This window comes from Rhincodon typus, chromosome 10, assembly GCF_021869965.1.
Source record: "Rhincodon typus isolate 14 chromosome 10, sRhiTyp1.1, whole genome shotgun sequence".
Classification (NCBI taxonomy): Eukaryota; Metazoa; Chordata; class Chondrichthyes; order Orectolobiformes; family Rhincodontidae; genus Rhincodon; species Rhincodon typus.
In genome coordinates, this window is record NC_063341.1 from 1,110,597 (window position 1) to 1,118,570 (window position 7,974).

Genomic DNA, 7,974 nt, shown 5'->3' on the forward strand with positions numbered 1-7,974 from the left:
CTTTAAGCATCAGGTTAGTTTTCCCTCTGAGAGCTGTAAGTACCAACTTGTATCTTATCAATTCCAATCTCCGATGCAACGATGTCACGGCTTGCTGCTTTTACATGCTGCTTTATGGTAAAGACAGACAAGCTTGCAATAACATCGAGATAATTTCCATTTCTTTCTTTCTCAAACACTTTGTCCCAGAAGATAACAAATGGCTTGAATGAGTTAAGGCCATAACTTGGAAAGTAAAACCTTTTAATCCAAACTGCTCCGATGCTGTGACATTTGATGTCTGCAGATGAGTAAAAGGCAATCTGTCACACTGTCATAATCTCACTAGATTAGTCATCCAGAGGACCAGACTATTGTTCTGAAATACAGCTTTCAGTCCCACCACAGCAGCTGAGAGAATTTCAATTTGGCTAATGTGAATCTCATCTCAGTAACAGGAACAATGAAATTATACTCAATTGCCTTAAACACTCATCTGGCTTTCAGGAAGGAAATCTGCAGTCCTTATCTGGTCTGGCCTACATGTGACTCCAGATCCACAGCCCTGTAGAAATTATTGAATCCCCACAGTGCGGAAAGAGGCTATTTGGCCCATCAGGTCTGCACTGACCCTCTGACGAAAGTCCACCCCCACCTGCATTTCCCATGGCAAATCCACCGTAACCTGTACATCTTTAGACTGTGGGAGGGAAACTGGAGCACCCAGAGGAAAGCCACACAGTCACAGAGACAATGTGCAAACTTCATACAGACAGCCACCCAAGGCTAGAATTGAACCTGGGTCCTTGGCATTGTGAAGCTGCAGCACTAACCACTGAACCACCGTGCAGCCCATTGTATGGTTGACAGAATGAACAGTAGGACCGAGGGATGTGCTGAGGATCAAAGGGACTTTGGTGTGCATGTACATAGGTCCCTTAAGGTATCAGGATATGCAGATAAAGTGGTTAAGAAGGGATATAGGATACTTAGTACATAGAACATAGAACATAGAACAGTACAACACAGTACAGGCCCTTTAGCCCACAATGTTGTGCCGAACTTTTACCTTAATCTTAAGGTCTATCTAACCTCCACCCCTACCTTATACTATCATCCATATGCCTATCTAATAGCCCCTTAAATGCCCCTAATGTGGCCGACTCCACTACCCTCTCTGGCAATGCATTCCACGTTCCGACCACTCTCTGAGTGAAGAACGTACCTCTAACGTCTCCCCTCCACTCTACCTCCACTCACTTTAAAACTATGCCCCCTTGTAATAGCTACCTCCACCCCAGGAAAAAGTCTCTGGCTATCCACTCTATACCTCTGATCATTTTGTACACCTCTATCAAGTCACTTGTCTTTATTAGCCAAGATATAGGGTTTAAGAACAGGGAAGTTGCGCTGGAACTGTATAAAACATTGATTAGGCTGCAGCTACAGCATTGTGTGCAGTTCTGGAAACCACATTATAGGATGGGCATGATAACACTGGAGAGGGTGCAGCGGAGATTTACCATGATGATGCCTGGGCTGGAGAGATTCAGTTATCATTAGAGATTGGATAGACGGGGGTTGTTTTCCTGAAGCAGAGGAGATTGAGAGGGAATTATGAGGAGGGCATAGTTAAGGAAGCCAGGAACAAACTTTTCCCCTGGATAGAGGGATCAATGACTTGGGACATAAAGTTAAGATAAGGAGCAGGAGGTTGAGTGGAGATGTGAGGAAAACCGTTTTTATCAAGGGGTGATGGGAATCTGGAACTCGCTGCCTATAAGGGTGGTAGAGACAGAAACCCTCATATCATCGAAGAAATACTTAGATGTGCACTTGCATTGCTAAGGCACATCAGGCTATGGGCCAAGTGCTGGAAAACGGGATTAGAATAGTTTGGTGGTTTTTAACTGGCATGGACATGATGGACCAAAGGGTCTTTTTCTGTGCTGTAGATGTTCATGACTCTTAACTACCCTCTGAAATGGCCTAGCATGACCCTCAGTTTAAGGGTGACTTGTGATGGGCTACAAATGTTGTTCTTCGCCACAATCCATGAAAGAATTAAGATTAATAAAAGCCGTAAATTAGCTGCTCGATTGCTTACTACGGTGTGCGGCTCTGTTTTAAAGAAAACATGGAAAAATGCATTTGACTCCACCCAGGAGTCCAATATGTCCAACCATTCTGTCAATTTAGAAACTTAAAGTTTAATTACGGCCTGTATGTAAATCTACACTTGAGCAATTCAAAAGCTGTGAATTAATATTGAGATAAAAGCTCAGCAGGAAGGGTTAATTTCTGTATTTGCCAAGGGCTGGAGGAGATCTTTCCAATGTGAGTATTTCCTAACCTTAAATCATTTTTATTTACAAGAAAACTTTGTGATCTCAGATGAACTGAGCACCCTGTAAAACGTTTTCCTAATTCTTGATGTCTTTTTAAAACTTGCATTTTGTTTTTATTGTTCTTAGAGATCAAAAGCAACTCAGTTCGTTATGAATCCAACCAACTGGAAAGAAAAACATTGTACAACAGTATCTTAGATTACATTGCAATTGTTGCCAGTCTTTGTTGTCATTTTGTTTTTGTAGAAGAGGTTTCCAACATTGAGATGATTTCAGTTCCAGAAATTCTTGAAAGGTTCCAGATTACAATTCACAAGTTTAAACATTGAAGAAGTTCAAAACTGCCAATTTTATATGTGACAGCCTTGAGTCTCGACTGTGTTTTCTTTCTTTAATGAATTCTTGGGATCTGAACCAAACATTTGCTTCCTGTTCCTAATTGTCTTTGAGGAGGCAGTGCTGAGCTGCTGCTTTGAACTGCTTCAAGCCACAGGTAGTTACAGTCACAATTGTTTTGATTTGATTTATTATTGTCACATGGACTTATGTACAATGAAAAGTTTTGTTTTGCATGCATTATAGGCAGATCGTAAGTGCATTAGGGTAATAGAACAGAATGAAAAATACGATTTTACGGGGCAGAGAATGCACACGAGGTGTGAGATCAGCATCAAATTTAAAATTTGAGAGGTCCATTCAGAAGTCTAATAACAGCAGGTAAGAAACTGTTCTTGAATTTGTTGGTATGTGTGTTTAAGCTTTTGTATCTTCTGCCTGACAGAAGAGGTTGAAAGATATTATAATTGGGTTGGGAGGGATCTTTGATTATGTTGGCTACATTCTCGAGGCAGTGAGAAATCCCATGTCTTTGCAGTCGCGAGGTACAACTGAGTTGCTTGAGAGTCCGTAGCTCACTACATTGCTGCAGTTACACAGAGACTAGAGTTCTTTTCCCTGAAAAAAAGGGGGGAATTAACGAGATTTTTCTGACAGAGTAGTTTTATGGTCATCATTACCAACATAGGCCTTTAATTTGAGATTTATTAATTGACTAAATTTGAATTCCACGTGCTGCTATGGTGGGATTTGAACTTGTGTCCCTAAAGCACGAGTCAGAATTAGTAGCCCAGTAACTACATACATGCCTGGATCAAAAGGCAGCCATGTATTCTATCATGTGAAGCACGGTGTCATTGTAACCTTGGAAATTGTGTTTTAACAATTTAATGGATGAGTTAACCTTTCATACTTCCAACTTAATTCTAGCCAATACTTACTAAGCTAAAGGCAGAGAAAAATAGTTTGTGCTTCAAGGATAAGTCTTATCATGTTCCCTGTGCTTTTTTTTTAATCTTCAGAGGGTTTTCCTATAAGAAAACTAAAGGAAAAATTAACTTATGCGGTTAAATAAAATTCTTGCCTCAGGAAGACACAAGAGGGGAGGCAATGGCCAAGTGGTATTATCGCTAGACTGTTAATCCAGAGACCCAGTTAATGTTCTGGGGACCCAGGTTCAAATCCTGCCATGGTAGATGGTGGAATTTGAATTCGATAAATATCTGGAATTAAGAATCTAATGATGACCATGAATCCATTGCAGATTGTTGGAAAAACCCACCTGGTTCATTAATGTCCTTAAGGAAAGGAAACTGCCATCCTTACCCTGTCTGGCCTACATGTGACTCCAGACCCACAACAATGTAGTTGACTCTTAACTGCCCTCTGGGCAATTAGGGATGGGCAATAGATGCTGCCTAGCCAGCGACGCCCTCATCCTGTGAATGAATAAAGGAAAAAAGAAGAATTAACAAATGTGTAGCTTCCTATAGCTTATGGCTCTACTTCAAAGAGTGCTGTAGCGATGGAGGAGACGGTGATAGAATGTTTCCTGAATCTCCTATCTTTTGTCCTTTTGTAATTGTCTTCAATCAGTTATCAATCGCTGAGCTCCCAGGTGTTCTGAAGAAGAGCCCTATCAAAATGTTCACTCTGTGTGTCTCTCGGCAGAAATGTTGAGTTTGTTCAGCATTTTCTGTTTTGCAGTTAGATCTTCCCCATCTGCAGTACTTTGTTTTGATGTCAACTCCTGATGTTTATTGCTTAATCTCAATTGGAAAACACAGCCAGTAAAGGCACATCTTCCAACTGCAGGGAAAAATAAAAGCATGAGTGAGTTCTTTTTCAAAAGAAAGGCCTCACATTCAATTAAAATGAAGTGCTTTGAAAAGTTCGAATTGGATTAGTGCCAGCCAACTTCAAGGCTATGTGGCTGAAGCTTATCTCTTAGAAAACAAAGTTTTTGGTGCCTTTCACAGTTGGAAAATGAAAATTCAGATTGAAATAAATTCCACTTCAGCCTTTTTAATTTTAAGATGTCATTCAGCTTTTATATTCAAATTCTGGATACACAATCTCAAATTGAAATGAACAAACTGAGCAGTCACATCCACGCTTCCATTCTTCTTTGTACATGTGAGCATTGATGGCTGTAACAAGTTACGGACTCGTGTACCAAATATCTATGTTTTATTTCTAGGTATTGGGCCCCGAGGGATCCCACTTTCTATGGGTTCCCAAGGTATGACTCCACCTTCGCCCAGAGGTCCATGCCTGGACAGATGGAGCCCTGCTTCCAGCCCACGTGGGAGCGAATGTACAGTCGCCAGCTGGTGAGCCCAGCCGATAAGGAAGGTCCCATCCCGTTGAAGGGCAGAGGTTGTGGGCACTGAGACACCGGCTGATCCCCAGGTCCTGGCCAACAGCATTGTGAAGAGCCGCTGGTCCCCGGATATTCCGCTGCTTTGCCTGAAACCTGGTTGACAGTGCCGAAGACCCTCTCCTGCTTGGCTGCGCTTAGAAAGACCACCCCAACAACTCTCACCGCCATCAGTGCTACAGAGGAAGGTGGCACCCCCCCTCCTCGGGATGCTTAATTCAGGCCCTGCCACCCTGGAGGAACTGTTGCTGCAGTCCCCTTCTCCTCTATACCCACCCCTTGGAGAGGGGAGTTACTAATCAATGATACCTTACCTAGACCCTCCTCTGCAGCATGACTCAGTCACCCAGCCTGGTTTTGGGAGCTAGATTTCACACCCCCACCCCCACCCCGTCTCCCCTCTAAATGTGGGACATCTAGCAATGGTCTTTGGAGCTGATGACCCTGGTTCTGTTGGCAGTTCACAGTTACCAGACCACTGGAGCATGGCATAGGTCAACAGATTGAGGGAGCTTGGGAGATCCCACGCGTGCCCCCAAGACGCAGGAGCCAGGAGTGTTTGGGATTGATGGAGATGGGAGCACAAAGACTATATCGATGTGGCCGCTCATCCTGTGTCCCACCATCTGATACTTCCCCCCAGCAACACCATTCCCTGGAGCCCCCACCCATCTATGCCATAGTGGTGTGCTTAGTGTGCCACCACTCCCTCTCCACTTCCTTCAAATCCCTTTCTTCCACTCTCTTCTGATGGCCGCTATTCCCTAAGCCCCCTTTGCCCATCTGGTGGGCTGGCTGGTGGACTGGCAGAGGCAACATCTTCAACTCAACCTCACACGGCTTCCTTGGACCAGGAGATGGTGGAAAATCCCATGTTTGCTGCACGTCACTCCTGACAGTCAAAAAGCACTCTAGCATTCAGGCTGGTTGCTGTCTTAATGGCTTACCTACCAAATCATAGTGAGCCCAGCCCTCATACCTCCCCCTTCCAATCTACTTTCTTATCCTGGTCTTTTCTATCTACATCGACTGCCTCTATGACACCAGAAGCCAAGGCAGCTCAGTGGTTAGCACTGCTGCCTCACAGCGCTGGGGACCCGGGTTCGATTCCAGCCTCGGGCGACTGTCTGTGTGGAGTTTGCACATTCTCCCCATGTCTGCGTGGGTTTCCTCCCACAGTCTAAAGACAGAATCATAGAGATGCGCAGCACGGAAACAGATCCTTCAGCCCATCTCGTCTATGGCAAGCAGATTTCCTAAATTAATGCAGTCCCAGTTGTCAGCATTTGGCCCTTATCCCTCTAAACCCTTCCTGAGCATGGCATAGGTCAACAACTGTGCAGGTTAAGTGGATTGGCCATGCTAAATTGCCCTTCAGTGTCCAGGGATGTGCAGGTTAGGTTTGTTAGCCATGGGGAATGTAGGGTTATAGGGATGGGTTTGGGTGAGATGCTCTTTGGAAGAATGGTGCAGACTCAATAGGGTGACTGACCTCTTTTCACATTGTAGGGATTCAATGAAACAGCCTGCAGTTGTACATTGCATTGATCGCTCTGCTCCGTGCACTGGACAACCTCCACTAAGATCATTCATATCCAATCTACACTGATAGCTTAAAAAAAATCAAAAGGACTGCGGATGCTGTAAATCGGGAACAAAACTAGAAGTTGCTGGAAAAGTTCAGCAGGTCTGGCAGCATCTGTGAAGAAAAAAATCAGAGTTAACTTTTTGGGTCCGGTGACCCTTCCTCAGTTCCTCAGAGACGTTGACTCTGACCTTTTTCTTCACAGATGCTGCTGAGCTTTTCCTTCATTGATAGCTGCCTTCTCAATGATATAATTAGTTACCAGTTCATTCATGGTTTCCCCTTTAAATTTGATTGATCCACTCTAATCAGCTGAAAACAGGTCCAGCCAAGGGCACCAATTTGTAAACCCTCCTTTTGTTTCAGGGTCATTTAAACCAAGGAATTATTGCAGGTAAATCAACACCCCACTCAAAAGTGGGTATATGTAATCGGCTCATTGTTTGCTGAAAGCCGCTGGAGAGGATGGTTGAGGTTACATTGAGATAGAATGGGGAGAGAAGGAAATCATTTCACTGATTTGGCAGTTTGAAGAAGAAGTGATTTTGAAAATCATTGCTGTGAATGCCTGATGTCAGGATGCTCAAATATGTTTGCAATATGTACCATCACCCAAAGAAACTGGTATCTATTGAGCGCAGCTTACAATCATACATTCTGTTAGCTTTCTCCTTCAGGATTTTGATTTTTGCTCTCATGACTGTAATCAATGTTTCTTATGTTCAACCTTCTATACGCCTTTTGCAGAGAATGGATCTGGGTTTCTCCAGTCATTCTCTTTCCAGATGCTACTGTGACCTGCCGAGTTTCTCCAGCAATTCTGTTCTTATTTATCCATACCGTCTAATCAAGGTTTTCCTAAACTCTTAATGCCACTTACATTCTGAGCTCCTTCAAACCTAGCCAGAAACTTGTCCATCTCTCTTTACATTTCCACTAATTTTCCTATTGTTTGAAGTCCCATGTAGTCATGCTTCCAGATAAAGATGATCAGACAGTGAATGAGAGCGTGTTACATCCCATCTAGGTTGGACAGTCTCTAAGGTGTAATGGAACAGAAGTGGCAGTCGTACGCCTCTGCTATCTCAGTTTCTTTCCAATAGCCTTTGTTTGGCTTCATTGCTTTATTGCAGCTCAGCCAGTATAATGTTCAAACCGGCAATTCTTCAATCATCTAGTTTCTTTGCAGGGCATTCTAGTTGACCTACAAATTGCATCAATTTGCTTCATGTTTTCCTGGAGGAGTGGTATATTACAGGGGTCTTGTCTCTTGTGGGTGGTGTATATTACAAGGGTACATGTCTCTGGAGGGAGTGGTATATTACAAGGGTACGTGTCTCTGGAGG

At 43.5% G+C, this 7,974-nt stretch overlaps 1 protein-coding gene across 1 annotated transcript in view; it reads left to right on the forward strand.

The window, feature by feature from the left end:
* The window catches only part of LOC125484259 (probable voltage-dependent R-type calcium channel subunit alpha-1E), a 201,933-nt gene that overhangs the window by 144,630 nt on the left and 49,329 nt on the right, over positions 1-7,974 (forward strand). The gene's annotated exons all lie outside the window — the stretch shown is intronic.